Below are 20267 nucleotides of genomic sequence, written 5' to 3' on the forward strand. Positions count from 1 at the left end.
TTGGGTTTTTTGCAATTTCTCTGACTATTACATTGTTTGACCTTGGGGTGAATTTGCTGAGAAGTCCACTCCAGGAAAAACTCAGTGGTTTCCACTTGTGAATAATTTTCCTCCCTGTAGAATGATGGACTTTAAATTGTTTGGAAACAGCCTTATAGCCTTTCCCAGATTGATGGGCACCAACAACTGCTTCTCTAAGATCATTGCTGGTGTCTTTCTTTCTTGGTATTCTGTTAGCACACGCCTGAATGCTCCAGCAACCAGCCAAAACGTCTGCTTTTATCATTCAAGTCCATTTGATTAGAAACACCTGAGTGCTACTTACTTATAAATTCAGTTTGAAGCAGTAAGGCCATACTTGGTTTTTCTCATACTGCTTCTGCATTTTTATTATTTATTTATTTGTTTATTAAATAATAACAGGGTGCAATATGTCATGTGTTGTTCAACCGAGGCTGTAATTTTCCTACATTTTAAGATCAGGTAAGGATAAGATTTAATATGTTCTGTGAAAGTGAAAGAAGACGCATTTTCTTTTTTACACGATTGTATTCTTAATGATACTAAAAGACTGTTGTCTTGGCTAAATAGTGAAGAAATCAATGGTGACAGTTTTTTTGGTAGTCTAATACTGATGGTGGATGTAAAAATCAAACCTTAGTGTCTCAGGTCTTTTGGCGTTGTGCACTTTCCATCCAGAGAAGTCATGCAGAGAGTGGTAATGTGCTGCTATTAATAGCTTCCCACTCTCACATATTTGACATTGTTTAACGTGTTCGCGTGAGTGTGTGTTGTATTGAGGTGGCACAGGAGGTCATCTTGTGTTAAATGATCAGTGAGCAGTTAGTGTTGATGGGTCCTTTAGCAAGACCCTGGAGTACAGGCTAAATATATAAGAACATACACACACTGAGTCGATAAATTAAACTGCCACGCTGGCTAAGTCTCTATGCACAGAGTGGACACTGAAAATAAGGCCACTTGTGAAGAGGTCATTTCATTCTTTTTTTTCCTCTTTCACACAAACCTGGAACACACACACACACACACACACACACACACACACACACACACACACACACACACACACACACACACACACACACACACACACTTAGAAATGACAGAAAGTTTTGTAATAGATGTGTGAACAGATATAATACAAACAGCAGGGGAAAAGGGAAAAGAGAAAAAGGACGAAAGTGAGCACACACAGCGGGCAGACTGAGACAGACAGAGAGCAGGGTGCACAAAGAAGATACACACTGAAAGGTTGTCAACAGGGCATAGACAAAGTAATCAAAGGAAAGCATTAATTGATGTAATGGAGTCAGGTGACAAAGGTTGAGAGAATGATGGATGGATGAAGAGTGACAAGAGGGAGGGTGGGAAAAGGATAAAGGAATAGACAGAGGAGATGAAAGAGGATGAATTGATTTTTAATAATGTTATGAGCTGAAAACTCTTTTAATTTCAACCGAGCGTGGCTTTTAATAATAGAGCTAGGGAGATCAAATGGTTGTGCTTGAGCATGCAGTAGTGTGTGTGTCTCATTCTTTCACATGTGTGTCTGCGTCTATTTGTGTTTGTGTTGTGGAGTACAGACTACAAAAGAATTGGACGGGCAAGATGTGAAGGATGGGGTGTGTTTGTATTCAGACCTACAACCCCCTAATTCCACAGAAGTTGGGATGCTGTATAGGATGTAAATAAAAACAGGATGCAATGATTTACAAATCTCATAAATCCATATTTTATTCCCAAAAGAAGATATAAAACTGAGAAAATCTCTTCTTTTAACAACAGTCTGTAAGCATCTGGGAACTGAGGAAAACAGCTGCTGGACTTGTGGGAGAGGAATCCTGTCACATTCTTGTCTGATATAGGATTTTAGCTGCTCAGTTCTGGGACTTATTTGTCTTATTTTGTATTTCATGACGTGCTAAATGTTTTGAGTTGGTGAAAGGTTCAGCTCACAGACTCCTCTACTACAAAGCCATGCTGTTGTAGATGCAGTATGTTGTCTAGTGTTCGCTTGCTGAAATATACAAGGCTTTCTCGAAAAGGGACATTGTCTCAATTGTCTCAAAAACCTGGATATAGTTTTCAGCCTTGAAGGTGTCTTTCCAGATGTATAAACTGCCAATTCTATTTACACATATACACACTATTTCATCAGAGAAGAAAACTTTTGAACTGAGCACTAACAACAAACCAAATGGTCCTTGTCCTCTTTAGTCCAGAGAATATAGCATCCATTTGTTTGACCACAGAGCAGTTTCACACCTTGCCTCATCCATTTTAAATGAGCTTTGGTGAGAAGATCACTGCTTCATACTTTTTCTTTGCATGCATAGATCTTTAACCTGCGTTTGTGGATGGCACGTTGAACTGTGTTCACAGACAGTGATTTCTAGAAGTGTTCCTGAGCCCATGTACTGATTTCCATGACAGAATCATAGCTGATTTTAATGCTGTGCCACCCGAGGCTCAGAAAAATCACAGGCATTCACTATTGAGTTCTAGCCTTATTCCTTGCGCACAAAAATGTCTCCAAGTTCCTACAATCTTTTAATGCTATTATATACTATAAAAGGCGAGCTATTCAAGTTTTCTTTGAGGAAAAATATTCTGAAATTATTTCACAATTTGTAGACACAGTTTTTTGCAGAGCGGTAATCCCCTGCTCATCTCTACTTGAGAAACACTGCCTCTTTTCTGAGCTGTGCCACTACCATCAAATAAATAACAAGCGAATATTTTTCAGGATACAGTAAAATGTGTCACTGTAAACATCTGATATAGTTTCTGTTTTCTATTGTGATTAAAATATGGGTTCATGAGATGGAGCTGCACTTAAAAAAGATCTCTGCAGTCTCTTTAAATTTAACTAGTATTTTTTTTATTGTACTGGTAATAATAACCTACAGTAATCCATTAATACCTAACATTTCTGGTTAAAGGGTTAAAGGCTGATTCCACCAATGACCATTTTTTTGGTCTTACACCATCCATCTAGCCTAACTTAGCAGCGATCACTGAGAGTTGTATTTTCTGTGTATATAATTGTGCGAGGGTCTGCTGTGCACCAAGTGGCATAAAGTTACATCATCTGATGGTGAATGGAAGGTTTAGTGGGGAATTGTGGCATGGTGAAACAGTGGTTAGCACTGTCACCTCTCACCAATTAGCTTCTTGGTTTAAAGCCGTGCTGGGGCCTTTCTGTGTCGAGTTTGTATGTGTATGTGTGTGTTTTCCTTCCCTCAATCCAAAGCAATCAACTCAGACTACTTGGTGATTCTAAAATGACCACAAATATGAGGTACATAAAATGCCTGAAGCAACAAGAATAAAGTGCTGTATCAATGCAAGGTTAAATGTAGCTTGTAGCCTAAAGTGTCATGGTCCTGGGTCTGAGCGACCCAGGATCCCTGAGCAGTTATGGACTTGTTATATTATATGTATTTTCGGTGTTGCTGCCCCTCTTCGCCATGCTTGTAGATATGTGTGTGTTTGGGTGTGTGTGTGGATGCAGGTGTGTCTTAACACTTGTTTACAGGTGCCTTCAGGCCTGGTGGGTGTGGCCCTGCTAGGGGACTGGCCACACCCAAAACCACACACCTGCTGCTGATCAGGGCTTGTCGGAGGAGCTACTTAGGAGAGTCTTGGAGCTCCCACCGACGCAGGATCATTGAGTTAGACTCCCAAGTCAGTGTGTGTTAGTCCAGGAAGGACAGATCGTGTTTGCCCGCAGGGGTCAGTGTCTAACGGCTGCTTCCATTGTTTTCCTGCAGGAGGAACGTGGAGAGGAAGGACAGCACGCACAGGGTGTGCAGAGTCACGACAGCAGGGATAACGAACGCGGACGCCACTGGAAGACACACACGGGAGTCTTGGGGAGCACGGGGATTAATTGTGCATCAATATTTACGACACTGTAAATAAACGCACTGTTGTTATTCAGAGCTCCGCGCCTGGGCCCTCATTCCTCACTTCCCCACGGTTGGCCATCGCCGACCGTGACATAAAGCCCTTTGATCAGTCAGTAAGACTAGAAAAAATATAAAAAATATCAAAATTTTGTTGTCTTAATGAACACTTTCCTCTTTCAGTTTATAAACCACAATTTTAATTTTTGTTTTGACCTATAGCAGTTTCATTTTTGCACTTTAGAACCTTATTTACCTTGAATTCACACATTTTCACCTTAGTCCTGTGATACAGTGGTAAGCTATCAAAGGCGTAACCTGCCTCTTTCATAGTAACTGCTAGAATAGACTTCAACCTGCCTAACACACTGTAGTGGATAAGTACTTAAGAAAATGGATGAATGAATGATGACATCCACGTTTGGACTGTGAGAGGAAGCTGTAGTATCCAGAGGAATGAGAGAATGATGCTTAAGTACATTTAGTAGCAAAAAAGTTCAGTAGATTATTTAGATAAATACATCTTCTATTAATGCATGAATTGTCTGAGCATTGATCAATATACCAGCTTAATTTAGCTTTCACATTTGTTCTGGGCTTTGCTTTTCTATTCTTAAAATATCTCATTAACACAATGAAATGAATTAATGTAAGATGCAAAAATATCATCATTAATTTTGGCTAGTACAAAAAAAAGCACGTTTTAACTATGCTACCAGCAAAAGTTAATTTCTGACCCTAAGTTCATGTGACTGATCCCCCAGAAAAGCCCAGCGAACTCATTAGAACTTGTTTTTATTGCTGTGTTTGAATTCTTCCAGTTCATGACCTATTTAAACCTCTTCCTCAAAACCCATTTATGGGCATGCTTAAGGTTCAACTGTTAATATCTGCATAACATTATCTATCTTGTTTGAAGTCTTAAGAGTAAGTGTGCTTTATTAAAATTGAATTTGTAAAACAAGATTACTGTTTATCTGAACAAATGTCAAAGACTTATCATGTCTTTTGCTTTAGTGCCTCACTGTTTCGTAGTGTCTTGTACATGCACATAAACACAATCAGTGTTGCATGAACACAAACACACACGCCAACGCTGACAAAGAGGAAGGCAAAGCAACACAAACACGCACACAGATTACAGCCTTCCCACTTAGAAATGGCATTTGTATTCTCCGTCCCTCTGTCTCCTTCACAAACACACAAACACATAATTACAGTTTTTATCCACAAATGTCAAACATTCATCAGTAAGATGGAACAGAATGAGAGGCATTTCAGTTTTTTTCAGCCCCTTTTCTTCTCTTTTCTTTGTATCCACTTTAAAATGTGATAAGTTATGCCTTTGCCTTAATCATTTGCTGTTGCATATTAATAGGCTTAAGCTTAGTCTATTTGTACAGACTAAGGCATTTCAAGATGACAAACAGCATTAAAACTCAATAATGAGAGGAACGGTGCATGAATACGAAATAAAACATGAAAATAAGGAAAGGCCAAAAGGGATTTTTATGATGATTTGAGTGAAATAATTAGCTAATTAGCTGCTGATGAACAAATCTTAAAAAAAGACCAGGATGTTTTAGGGCAGCATATTCAATACAAAAAAAGTCTTGGTCAGTATTTGAATTAACTACACATGCATCCATTGAAGGCCTAATGCGATATAGTGAGACAAAACACTGGCCTTAGTAAGGTAAACTATGAGAAAACACTGGGAGGCCATCATTCCCTTTTATTTTGAAATGTTACTGGAAATTGTGCTGTCTGGATTGGGTCTAAAAAGCCTAAAAATCTGTTTTCTCTCCTGCTATTACCCTCCCATAATTGTTATTTTGGCTGTTGGCCCAGTACACAGAGAGACAGTAACTATGTAAAAAAGTTGGCTGAGCTCAATACTGCTACTATATACATTTCAATTAAGTCTATTTTACGTCTGTAGATACAGTAGATGAATGACTCTTTGTAAAAGTCGTGTTTAAGAGAGACCTCAGAACACCTGATCTTACCATGTTTGGGAGCTGCAGCACATTTTCTGCAGGTGGATGAGGGCATCCTTTATCTGACTAATATATCCATTCCCACATACTTTTTCAAGGTTTCACAACCCTGACAAAAATAAAAATCACTCCACACGCTTCACACTGAATAACCTTTCAACCGAAAGACCAAAAATTACTGTTTGTGTTTCCCTAAAGCAGCAATGTTCACCAAAGCCTTGGCAGATACCATGACTTTCTGATGGAGAGTGCTCAATAAAGTGATGTTGCCAGGCAACAAACTTTGTTCCAGCAAGGAAAAATGAGCAAATTGTGCTTGACTGCTGAGCGGTAAAAAAAAAAGAAGAAGAAAAGTTTAGTAATAGTTGATTATAATGATCAATATGAAAAGAAATCCTAGCTGTCTGAACACACAAACAAGACACACACACGCAGCCAAGAAAGCCATTCATAAAACCATTCAAAACAGACTCAGGCTGATAAATACAAAGAAAGCTAAGTGCACCCACACACTCAACTACACACATACACAACCTAAAACAAAGACACACATCCTTTTGACCTACTGATTGGCGGTTTCACCTGACCTATGATCCTTAAGCTTTTTGCAGTTAAGTTACAGTTGGTTTTGTGGCAGCAATTGCCAAGAGAGACTTAAGAACACACACGCACACGCACATGCATGCACATACACACAGACACACCTCTCTACTAATGCTCGCTAACCTCAGAGGAGTTGCTAGAGGCTGCACTGACATCATGTTACCAAAGCAACAGGCAGAGAATGGGGATTGGATGAAAGGATGATGACTCAACCTCCCTTCCTTGTATTCCTCCTCTCTCTTACCATAATCTCTCATTTTCTCTCTGAAGGTGTCTCTTACTTTGTCAACTTTTTGAAAGTCAAGGATGCAAAAAGAGTCACATGCATGGGCAGGGGGGACATTGTAGGTTTTTTTTCAATTTTTAAAAGAGTGGAACGCTGGCACGTGCCAGTGTGGGATAAGTAGCTTTGAATTATTCACACAAGACACACAAATGCCCACACAAAGCCACGAATTGAACATATTAAAAACAGGACACATTATTGTGAAACTTATTGACATATTGGAATAACTGACTAGCGCTGCTGTCATAACCCTTAAATCTTAAAGCTGATGGGTAAGAAGCGTGTTAAATGAAGGACCCGGTTTGATAGAAATGGAAATAAATGATGTTGACACAAGCTATATGAGTGTGGACCTTCTAAGCTGGCGCAGCCCACCTTAAGTTAACCTAGTTTCATAGCCTTCTTAAACGAGCCTGTTGGAGGCACACTCACTAAATCATTCATAGAGGAGAGGCTCAGAAAAAACATGTTTATGTGTGAGAGAGAAAGAAGGAGCAAAGGCGAACTGCTGTGCTCTTTCTTGTGGTCTGTATGTTTACATGGTAGTTTGTGTTCAGAACAGTGCTTTTTCTTTGCTACATATCCAAAAGGAATTAAAGTCATGACATTTCGGGCCATTAATCAAGTCTGGAATTCAATTACCTACTCAATCTTTTATAACGTGAAAGGAGAAGACCTTGGTACTGGATGTGCGTCTTTTCATATGTAATGGCCCCTCTTTTATTACCTGACTAAACTAGTTGTTTTTACTCTTCAATTATAATGCAAATACTGCTTCTTTACCTTATACTGAGCCTCAGTGAAGCCCTTTTAGTTCATCTACTGTCTGAAACCACCCAGTTTTGCCTCATTTTCCTTTAAGCCAGCTTTCATCTGATGGATAGTCCCTTTTAAGCAGAGGGTTTGAACAGCATGTGTGTTTACTGCTTGAGGTGAGCGTTTTAGGGATTTCTCTACTCTTTGACTGAGCTTTGAGTGAGCTGTTGGCTCACACGGATTACTATTCATATGCTGACCTCATTATTTCAAGCTCCATATTAACATGTACATGTACACATATATATGTATATGTGTATATGACACCAATTAAGGAAAAAAGCATGAAAAACATCATCTGTAAAGTTTAGTTTTTTTTAATAAAACCAAAACAATAAGGAGGCTGATATTTGTTACACTGATTTATTACTACTTTGGACAAAGCCAGGACTGCTATCATCCTGATTACAGCTCTCTGTTCAGCAAACACATGAGTAACAAGTTATGGGCTTTTGCTGTAGTTTTCTGAATTGTCAGCTTCAAAACATGACAACATTTTAAGACGGCAAGGCCTCCGTCCCCTCTAGCTGTCCCAAGGTTTTAATGAATATGAAAAATGCTGTGAACCATGATGTTGTCATCATATCTCAAGCCAATTGAGATATTGGAAATTTTGGTTCAGAGCACTACATAGCACCTTCCATGGCCATCATGAAAACACCAAATTCAGAAAGATTTTTTTAGATGAATAGTTTTAGTCCTTCAAGTTGCATACAAGAAACTTAAAGGATGGCCAAGATAGTGTTCAAGGAAGCTGGACCAATTTACCCCTGGTAAGGAGTATGTTTTTTTTCAACCCTTCCTTTTTCTACTTCCATGTTTCCTCTTGTGATTTCCACCTTCTGCCTCTAATGTCTGTTTCCATCTCTCTCTAAGTAGACAGATGGGGCCTCTCCCCTCTTTATCTCTCAACTATCCCTCTCTTTTATCCCATATCTGTTTTTCTGTCTTATTGCTTTTATCTTTCTCTCTTCTTGCTTCACACTTTGTTATTGTCTTGCTCTCTTCGTTTCATCTTTTTCCCAAAGTACACATTCCTCTTGTTCTCCTTCCCTCACCACCATCTCCTCTATGCCCATCGCCACTCACTCTAACCCTTGTGCTCTCCTCTAGGAAATCCCTCTCTACCATCTGTCTGGCTGTGATGAATTCAGCCTCTTTCGGAACAAATCATCTTGGCCAAATTAATGAGACTCTCCGAGGGGATAAACTTTATGTGAGTGTGCGTGCTTGTGCGACTGAGAACGTGTATGTGCCGAAAATGCTTCATAATCCATCAACTGCACCACTTAATTTATCCAGTGACAGATAGCATGGTACATGGAAATACGTCAGAAACGGCCGTTGCACACATTGAGCTTTTTTCTTTTTTTAAAGAGGAGGTCAAGAACCGTGGTGTGCCTGTTTTTGGTCATCCTCACATGTTAGTGCGAACACTGTTCACTTACAGCCAGATCTTCCAACACCGATGTAAAGCTAGGGTGCCAAGCAGGACAGTTAAGGCACGGAAGTCTTTTTCTCCACACTGGCTCTGGAGCGTAATAGTTTTCCATTTTTTCATTAGCTGTTTTTATTTCGTTTTTAGTTTATGTTTTCAGTTCAGTCTCAGTCAGTCTCCAGCATGGGTTGGCTTGCTTAGTTTTGCTATAGTTTTGTAATTTCATACAGTCCATATAAATATGGCTGTAAGTTTAATGCAACCCTGGCCTATAACTTTTAATTGATCTCCACGTCTGGAGGATGTTGATTACAATGATTTACCTAAACCGTTCTCATTGTTAAAAGCAGTCAATAAAGAGACACCTTACAGATTCTACTTATGGAGTTCAGACTGCTTCTCACACATGTACAAAAAATACAATTAGATACATAAATTAATGGACTGTGACAGATTCTGTAATTTTCCCTCTGAAATTGATTTTAACATTAAACAGACAATATGTCATTTACAAAATTTCAGCTTTAAGTCAAACGGTTTAACCAAAGCACTGCATTGACCATTCAGGAGCTACAGACACTTTTTGTACATAGTTGCCCATTTTGTCAGAGGCTTAAAAGTAACTGGAAAATTAACTAACAAGTTCTTCCATTGTTTCATGACAAATTCAGCAGATAAAGCCGTCGGAGAGACAGCAAAAACTTTAGGAGTGCCATAATCTACAGTCTAGTATAGTCTTAAAAAGAACTGACCAACTGAGCAACAGCAAAAGGTTTGAAATCACCCTGAAGACAACTAAAGTTGATGCTTGCATAATTTTTTCGTTGGATAAGAAAATCCCTTTCACAAAGTTAAAGCAAATCAAAAATGCACTCTTGAGGGGCTGGGTTTATCATTGTCAGAGTCTACAATCAAGCAATGCTTTCATGAATACAAAACCTAGAGGGGTTACAAGATAGTAACACTCAAGAACAGGAAATTAGACTAGTAGAAAACCTCTACAAGAGTCTGCACAGCTCTGAAAAAAGCAATCTTTCCATGAAACCAAGATTAACATGTACCTGAATGATCGGAAGAAAAAATTAAGGAAAAGGAAAGAAAGAGGTCATGATCAAAGTGTATGTGTCAAATTATGAGCAAATGTGGTGGAGTGGTACCAGATCACTAGCATTTACTGATAATGTGACCGCTGAGAATTAAGAGCATGAATTCTCAGGTGTACATAAGATAAGAGATAAGATAAGATAAAACTTTATTAATCCCTCGGGTGGGTTCCTCTGGGAAATTCGGTTCCAAAAAAAGCACAGCACCGACAGAAGTTATAGAGTTACAGAATATTATATATATATATATATATATATATATATATATATATATATATATATATATATATATATATATATATATATATATATATATATATGTATATATATATATACACATACATACACACACAAACGCACACACATATATAAATACAAAGACATATATAGATAAAAATATACAAAGGGGATAAATAGAATAAATAGGAATAAAATAAAAATAAAAATACAAGTGGATTGCACATTTCAAGTATGGAGTCTATTGCACCGTTGACTATTAACAAAAAGTATTGCACAAAAGCTAATTGCACAGTGAGGTGAAGAGGCACTACAGCTTAGTTGTTCCCCCCTCCTTTGTCCTCCTGTTTCCCCTCCCTCTCCCCTCCAGAGAGGAGTTAAACAGTTTGATGGCGTGCGGGACAAAGGAGTTTTTAAGTCTGTTAGTTCTTGTCTTGGGGAGAAGCAACCTGTCACTGAACAGACTCTTCTGGTTGTTAATGGCCGTGTGCAGAGGATGCCCAGCATTGTCCATAATGTCCAGCAGTTTTTTTAGTGTCCTTTTCTCTGCCACTGTCACCAGAGTGTCCAGCTTCATGCCGACCACAGAGCCAGCCTTCCTGATCAGTTTCTCCAGCCTGGATGAGTCCTTCTTTCATCCAGGCTATATTGTTGGCTATATTGTTGGCTGAAATTTAGCCAATACTAATTGGACAGTGCTTTACAATGCAACTTGATAATGACCCAAAGCTGACCAGAGAAGCAAGCCAAGAGTTTCTCAAGTGACAGTAATGGATATTTTTCAGTGGCCAAGTGAAACACCTGATCTCAACCCAACAGAGCAGCTCTTCAGTTACTGTAGATAAAACTGATGCAGAAAGACACCCACAAACACGCAGCAGCTGAAGGCGGTGCTTTTGGTGATGTATTTGATGATGTCCAAGGGTTTTAGATTTCAGGCAGTGATGGACTGCAAAAGATTTTCATTCAAATATTAAAAATAATTCTCTTATTTAAAGTTATGTTATCACCAATTAACCTAATCACACAAACTGAATGTCTGTGAATTTTGGGAGTAAGCTGGAGTACCCAGAGAGAACCCACACAAATATAGGTAGACCATGGAAACTTCACACAGAAAGGTCCCGGCCAGTTGAAGGCAATCCTTTAGCTTAATTGCTAATTATATTAAAAAATAGTCAGGTGCTGCCGTTTAAAAGTGGTCTGTTAAGAAAGACAAAACGGCTGATGTTATTAAAGTGTTATTTGGGACTAGCACAGCATGATGTTACCACTGAACAGGTACCCTGTTGCAAGGAAGCATCATCTATCTTTCTCTAAATCAACCCCTTAATGTCACTATGAATGTAAAGTATGCATGTCTCCTTACCTAATTTAGTTAAAGGGTTGACCACAATAGGCGTAACAGAAAAAATTCAATATGAGGGGAAAAAAACTGTTAAACGTATATAAAAGCTATACTGTATCTATAAAAAAATAAAAAGGCTGAGGCACTGGAATAAAAGCCTGTCTGGGAAAATGTGTCTCAAGCCACAAATTAAAACATGATTGATTTTTTTATGGAGCAGTCCTCATTGACCATATTGACCAAAGAGCCATAAAACTGTCTGGCCACTATAAGGCTGATTCACGGATTACAAGGAAAAGCTGATGAATGGGAACAGGGACACCAGTCCAGACTCTGATGGAACCGTGAACATGTATAATCTTTTCTCTGTGTGCAAGAAAAGACAGATGGAGCCTTGAAGTTACTTGCTCTATGCAGGAACTTGTGGTAGAAGTGCTAAACGTGCCCAGCCAGACCTGGTGTTAATACAAAGGTTAGGGCCAATTCATCTTCAGTGACACTCACCCAATAGCACAGTAAATTACGCAGCATGGGAGGAGGTAGCTGAGTGTGAGGAGATAGGGAAGGAGAGAGAGAGATATGAGGGAAGAGGGAGCTGGCATAAGAGAGCGAAAGAAGAAAAGGGGGGGTGATACTCCAACTTATAATGAATGCTACAGACTGGGTTTAAATTCATATATCATCAATACTGGAGGCAAGAGACAGCAAGGACTGCAGGGATTTAATTATGCCAACAAGATAATAAATAAAACAATATTCATGTAGCTAGAGAATGAATGTTTCTGTGCAACACCACAACAGGCATGCAGAAAACACAAAAAATACACTTTCCTGCTCCAAACCGTTGCAAGTAATCATTTTTCATGACACGTATTTCCTGCATCATTGATGGAACAGAACTGGCCATAAAAGTCGCCTTGGCAGGAGGTGCTGGCACTTAAAATGGATCCCAATGCCAGCATGCCTTTTTTTGCCAGACATATAAACAATCCTAAAAAAAAGAGGAAAAAATCCCCTGGAGAAACAAATAAATCAAGCTTGCCTTGCATTCTTACCTGGTTTTCAAAAGCTCTTCCTTCTCAATCAGTGTGCAAAATTTTAAATGAACTACCTGAGCTGGAGGAGCAATCACACTCTCTACAGTGTTGTTTATTAAATTAAACATTTATCAGAATTTTTTCAACTTGCTTTTAAATATGTATATATATATATATATATATATATATATATATATATATATATATATATATATATATATATATTACATGAACATTGAGAATTATAGCCACAGTGGACTCTTTCTGTTGTTTCAGAAAAGAGTTTCATTTGTAAATCTGGAGGTCTGGGACGAAGTGACTGTGCTGCTCTGGCGGGTTTGAGGAGACAAAAAGTCTCATCACCCCTGCTACCTCTTGAAACTAAACAAAAGTAAAAGCAAGCAACAATCGGCCAGGTGAGTCACACTTGAAACAGCTATAGCTCTCGCTCTCTCACCTCAGTGTTTCCCACTGTCTCTCTCTCTCTGTGGACTTTTTAGTAAATAAAACTTTTGCCAATAATTCAATTTTTGCTATCAAAAACAACAACAACAACAAAAAAAATCAAATAAGCTGAGAAACTAAAGGGGGGGGGGGGTATTTAACAGTCTACTACACTGCACTCTGTGTCATTTCATCAGATCATAACACAGCAAACAGTGCTGCTGTCCATGGTTCTGAAACAACAGCCATACTTTTCTTTTTTACACATAGAGTATAAAGATTTTGTTTTCATATAGATTTTGTAAGTAACAAAGGAAGCCCCAGATCTTGTTCTGTCAGGATTGAGCACATATTAAGCCTTGATATTAGATCAGAGATTGGATTTTGCCAAATGCTAGTGCTGTTTACTTAATACCAGGGGTGCTAGCTGTGTTCACTACAAGATGGGTGCACGTTACAGTGCAGAGGCTGGCAAACACGTCAGTGATTTACATGCAGTAGTTGAATTTAATGCAAAAAGCAGCACCAATTGTGCTTCTTTGGAGAAAAAGTAAGAACCTGATAACAAAGATGGCCGTAAGATATGAAAGGGTTTTTTTTCCCTTTTCATCCACTGGGGATTGCTTTCAGGTTACATCACAGACAGGTGTCATTTCATCTGCTGCAAACCGCAAGGTCAATGAAAAAACAAAGTCAGAGTTGAAACACTCTGAATTTTGAGTGTAAAAATGGAACATGAGATCAAGTGCCACTGCAAGGGCTCACATCTCTGACAATACCACAGAAGTGCAAGGCCTCTTTCAGATGCTAAGCAATGTTTGATAATTAATGGGTGGTGCTAAGACAAAAGTCTGGCACAAGATACCAAATGTTTGGGTTTTGAGCCGACAGATGGATGCCTCTGACAAAACTGAATTGCCTTCAGTGTTCTTTCACTTGGTTTCTGAGTGGTGTTTAAAACTGCAGGAGGGGAAACATCTGCCGGTGAAAAATAAACAAAACAAAAAACCCCACAGTTTCTATTATTAACACTGGGCTTTAAGCACGATTTTTATATTTTATAACAACTGTGGCAAAGTGTCCTTGAGCCTGGCACTAAATACCTGGCAGTGCCAAGCAGCTGACCCTGGCTGCTGACCTCTGCACTCTGGAAGGGATTGGCAGGACTAATTAGAGGACTAATTACTCCTTTGGGATTGCACACGAATGTGCAGACAAACACAGGAAGAGTTGCTACCACTGCTCATTCATAAATAGAATTTCTTTCTACCTTTAAATATTTTTTAACATCACTCAACGCTGAGATAAAATTGTTTTGTGCAACAGCATATTGCACACTCCATGCTATTCCTGTCATTCTAGCCAATCATTTTTGATACTGCTGAAGAGCATGTCCTTACAGCCAACACTATCCGGAGCTACTGGCAGCTAAAATAATGATTTCTGTCTGCCAGTGACTACATCCATGTCATAAAGCCAGCACAGTGCCCACATTTGGACAGGAAACCAGAGAACTCAGTTGAGATTATGCTTGTAAGTGTGTGTGTGTGTGTGTGTGTTGGGCAGCTGACCAATCCAATGTATTAACCAGCCTTTGTAAATATTTCAGCCTGGCAACAGACACTGACATGTGCAAACTGAAAGAAGGTGCACAGTTAGATTGGATATATTGAAATCCATTTCCAATTGTTTGGTCCAACCTCCAGAATGATGTTCCTGTTTCTTCTCTTTGCTTGGTTTGACAAAACAGTGTTTAAATGATTTGAATACTGACTTCACTGTTTATTTTGTTCATGGAAAAATTCTTAACAAATAGATGTGTATTTACACTTACAGCTTAAATGGTACAAACATTTGCACTCAGTTGGAAAAGTCTTTCTGTCCACCTGATAGATGTCCTTTCAAAATAAAATAATCACCCTCCTTAAATTCTGCTCTAGTCTTTGCCATCTAAGGGAAATGTTGGGCACGCTAGCTGCTTAATAATCAGTATGTTCACCAGATAGTGGCTAACTATGTGCCAAGTGCACAGTGACCTTATCACCTTATCAGTGACCTTTTAAAATAACAAGATCATAAGAAGCTGGAAGATGTTCAGATGCTTTGAGGAGCTGCATAAGGCAACAGTCACACAGACCTAGAATTTCAAAGGGTGCGACTTTTACCTTGAAGGCAAACAGCCTCTGTTTTCGGTTTGCGTCACACTTTTCATTTTCATTGTCAGTCGGCAAGTAGTTGGCGACTACTTGCACTCAAGTCAATATCTTACATATGAAACACCAATCTGTGGAAATCTGCTAAAGACTAAAGCAATCAAAACAAGTTTTTTTTGTGCATTTTTTCCCCACCAATTTCATCTAGCCACGCCCAGCAACAACTCACCAACCAGGTGGAGATTACAGAACTGGAGCTTATCAGGGGTTTGTTAATTGGTCTCTAGGCCTGTATGAGTGAGGTCTAGCACTGTAAAAATGTCACAGAGTGGCCCCATGTACTTGGTATCAGCTTTATATTCCACAGTCCTTTGCATTGCACAGTTATTCGAATGTTGCTAATTGGAGCCTACTCTTTTTATTAGAGGGATGATATTATCAGCTCATATTAGCTAGTTTGCCCACCAAAGGCCAAGAGTCTGAAGAGCCTAAAAACTAAACTTAATAAGTACACATAAGTGTTAGGGAACTCTTTTTATATTTCATGTGTCTGAAATAAAAAAAAAATCATTGGTCAGTATTGGAATATCAGGTTTTTGAATAACCAAATATCAGTATCAGTGCATTGGTATTAGCATCAGTATTAAAAATCCTGTATCACTGGGCTCTATTGGAAATACCCAAAGACAGGTGCAGCTTCAACATGAAATTTTAGACCATTTGTTCCCGGAAAGGTCAAAGTTAAGGATCATCTCTGAGGACTGGTCTGGTTGGTGTATAATATCTATTTCGGCCATATTTGCCAAATAAAAACAGTAAAAATCAGTCATCGGTGGCTTCCAGCATGTGGAAAAGAAAGAGAGGATGAAAACCCCCCTCTGTTAACAATGCCAGTCCCTTTAGTGAAAGAGAGAGAAAAAGACGCTTGGCTCATGAGCGATTTTGGTTCAGTTTCTTATGGAAACAACTAGTCTCTCATTTGAACACTGAATCTGAGCCAAGCGATTCACATGCTCATTAACAGCACAATGTGTGTGTGTATGTGTGTGAGAGATCTATGATTCAAGCCATGTAAGGAAGCAGCCAAGTAGTTATATGCTGTGTGCAAACAGACACACAGTCGCCCCACCAGTTCATACCCTACTCCCGCTTTACAAACCACATACTGTCTTACTACCACCTGTCTTAAACTTGTCAATGATATCTTCCACCAAAACGCTTCTCACAATTATTCACAAAACACTGCACAGGCATGCATAAACCTATCTAGTTTAATCTATCTAATTTACCTAAAAATGGACTGCTTTATCTCATGAGGATCACAGTTCTGTCCGTGAGATGTAAACAAGGACACACACACCAGTGCATGTGCTCATACAGCCACATGCACACACACAAACACAGCCGTTACGAGAGCTGCCACAGGGAATAGGATGAAAATGAAAGCTGAGAGAGGGAGACGTGAGGAGGAAAAAAAATCGAGGGAGGAGAAAAGCCCATGTGGCAGAGGGAGATTCTCATCTTTACTGAAATCAGCTGATCCCTCCCTCTCTCTCTCTCACATCCTCCCTCGCTCCACCGCCACAGCTTTCTCTCTCAAATCTTTCTTCCCGTCCCCCTTCCATCAACCTCATCCCACTGTGTCCTCTGCCTCCCTTTTCTCCTACCTAGCTTCCTTATTTATTTATTTTTTGCACCCTCTTTCACATTTCTCCCAATGCCTTCCACTCCACTCTCTAGTTTCTACTCACTCTGTTGCTCTGTATTTTCCCTTATCTCTCCTTCAGCTTTCACTCGTTCGTATTATCACGCACTCTGTATTCCACCTCCCTCTTCTTCTCTCTGTCACTGTGGGAGAGCTGCAGGCAGACAGAGGCAGCATACACTAATGTTACTATATTTGACAAGGCACACACACTCACGCACACACGTACATTCTCCTGCCACATGCACGGCTGCACACACGTACCGTAAAGAAAAACGGGGGAGGTGGGAGTATCGAGACACACACACACACACACACATAGTCTAACAAAGGCGCACCGGAAAGACAACCCTCAAGTGTACATGCATGGATAAACACACACACACGCTCCGACGCGTGCTGAGTGCAGGAATCACAAACATAGCGACACAGAAGGGGTAGCGCATGACGCCAGCAACCTAACACCGTTGCCTCTCTTTCTATCTCTCTCAGACACACACACACACACACACACCGTCTCTCTCTTTTTCACACATACTCACGCCTCTCAGACACACGGCAACACGCAAGCCAACGAGCAGGACAGCGCTGGACATATCATTCATATACGGAACAGATCCTAAGAAAAGGATTAACTATCTCCATCCCTCTCCCTCTGAGGACCTTAGCCTCTCTTACCTCCTCTTGTTCCTCTAAGCCTTTCTTTACCTCTGTTTTTTTTCTAAAATCCTCATCATTTTTTGTTTTTTACACAATCCGTCCCTTCACAATTTATCGGTGGGTTGAAGGGAAGCTGGAGGAATTGTCTTTATTCAGAGAGAAGGATTAATCTTACATTATTCATCTGACCAGGATCTTGAATGTATGGATTTTCTTAGTTGTAGTGGTGACAGCTTTCAATTTTTTTGTCCAGTCAGAAATTTTTGAGCTTTATTTCTTTTTTTTTAAATAATATTTTTGGACGAATGGCTGATTGCAGAAAGCCATAAAGCTCGTGCTGTCCAAGACATTTGGTCAAAAGGTAAGTCTGGTTGACGGTGTTCACCCCACTCATTCATTTCTTTTTTTTTTTGACTGGAATTGAATATTTACAATGTCAAACAAAGTACACTGCAGAAAGAAAGAAAATTACATTTGTGTTTTTATTGAAACATATGGGAATTTTAGACGGGGCCAAAAGTGCATGCTGTGAGGAGGTGGAAGCCGTAAATGTCAGCCCTCGGGCTGTTTCCTGGACACACACTACACATTGACAGGAATACCTAGGATGTGGTTTTGGGCCAAAGCTTGCAGGGGTGGGCAGTAGAAAAGTATGAGAGTTATGATTCACGGCATGCTTACTATAACAGGATATTCCTTCATTTCCTTTTTGTGAAAATACCTTAAAAACTATTGCTGTGCTGCAGTGCTGTGGAGTAAATCTGTCTGTCATATTATAAAACGTGTCTTAGTGGGCATGAACAGTAAATATTATGGTCTCAGTATCTCATAATATGATGTTAGAGAACAGTAAAGAAACTGATATTCCCTCTGAAATGATTGCAAAATAAATTAATAGAAACTGTTGCTGGTAAAGAGGCTCCTGATGAATCATCTATTGAGATACAGCCTTTGGGAAATACACTGTAGCCTTTGTAAATATGCCAAATGCTCCAACCACAGATATAGTAAAAACTAACTGCTACAAGTATCTGAAGGTGTATATTCAGTCCAATCAAATTAGTGAAAGAACTAATGTGAAAAACACCATCCATCCATCCATGCATCCATCCATTATCCATACATCCATCCTCCTGATTTAAAGTTAAATGCTCTAAAGCTTATAAAGTCAAAACTGTTTCAATTGGATAATGCTGCTTGCTCAAAAGTCTCATGCATAACCTAAAGTCACATGATCTACAGGTCTGACTTTAGCCAGTACATCACAACCGCTGCACATTATCCTGCTATTTTTGCAGCCCTTTCTTAATGCACAGTACAGGATATAAGCAAACCTGCTTTAACTCTTGAAATGATCTATGCTTACTTGTTTTTTATACTGTACCTTCTACATGCTGTGATCTTACACTGCTCCAACAGTTTAATGGAAACTTGGTTGGACATTTCTTCAGTACTTTCTTTTCATGACCTTCACAATATCTTATGTAATATTAATCAATGTAGAGCCCTTGATAGATGCCATTAAATGGCATTGCGTTAATTCTCACTCAGAGGCCTCTGGGTAGTGTGTTGCTGTTTTTACCTGCTTTATAACACTTCACGGGCTCTAATCTCTTTTCAGATAGTGTGATGTAAGAGTGATTAGCTTGCAGTAGCTGCACTGTGATTGTATGATCATGCAGTAGGTGTGAGGTTTCATCACCCTTTTGTGCCTCTCTGCTTTAGTTAAAAATGAATGAAAACGGACTATTTTCCAAGTAACGCAGACACCTTCTGACATCATTCTAGAGAAAACAATTATAAAACTAATGGATTATGTGGCTGCACTAGTTTTGTATGTCTACTAAGAAACATGGCTAACAATTGAGGCCAGTCTGGGGGCTTATGTGAAACCACTCATTAAATGATTTAGATAATATCAGCTGCAAAGGATTTAATGAGTCTGGGTGATATTAATGATGCACTTAACTAAATGACAAATTTTACTCTTAGCCTCTTACTCCTAAACGCTACTGTCAGATCTGGGTGGTGTTCAAAAAAAAATGAGACTAGCTAAGATTGTATGTGATATTAGCAAAAACTGATCATTTACACAGAATAAAAGTAAAGAAAGCAAAAAAATCATGACATAATATACAGTTACAATACAATGAGTGTAAATAAAAATAGCTGTCAGCTGTCCAAATCCATCTGAAGCATAACTGACCATCTTTAGCAGGTTCTGTTTATCCACAGCTGAGGGACACAAGTCTGAAAAAGTTTTGTCTTGGAAAGAATTTTCCTTGACCTTGACATGGTATAATATCGGTTCCATACTTATTAAAATCAACAGCATATGTTCAGTGAAATTCAACTCTTAGACAGAATGGTATTCATATGAATGTTCAACATGTGGCTGCATACCCACATGCATGTGTTATAATATATCTGTACATATAACTGTACCATGTGCCTGTCAACACATACAGTACGTTGCTCTTTTTGTACAGCTACTGGCGTGTGGTTAGG

At 39.2% G+C, this 20267-nt stretch overlaps 2 protein-coding genes across 4 annotated transcripts in view; one reads left to right on the forward strand and one right to left on the reverse strand.

Annotated features, from left to right (window-relative positions):
* The window catches only part of cacna2d4a (calcium channel, voltage-dependent, alpha 2/delta subunit 4a), a 100162-nt gene that overhangs the window by 21551 nt on the left and 58344 nt on the right, over positions 1-20267 (reverse strand). The gene's annotated exons all lie outside the window — the stretch shown is intronic.
* The window catches only part of lrtm2a (leucine rich repeat transmembrane protein 2a), a 29304-nt gene continuing 26359 nt past the window's right edge, over positions 17323-20267 (forward strand). The window contains exon 1 of the mRNA XM_084909478.1: positions 17323-18120. The gene's annotated coding sequence lies outside the window, so the exon portion shown is untranslated. The remainder of the gene's footprint in view (positions 18121-20267) is intronic.

The sequence above is a fragment of the Perissodus microlepis genome, chromosome 17 (genome assembly GCF_051167445.1).
Source record: "Perissodus microlepis isolate ML-2025 ecotype Zambia chromosome 17, ASM5116744v1, whole genome shotgun sequence".
Lineage (NCBI taxonomy): Eukaryota > Metazoa > Chordata > Actinopteri > Cichliformes > Cichlidae > Perissodus > Perissodus microlepis.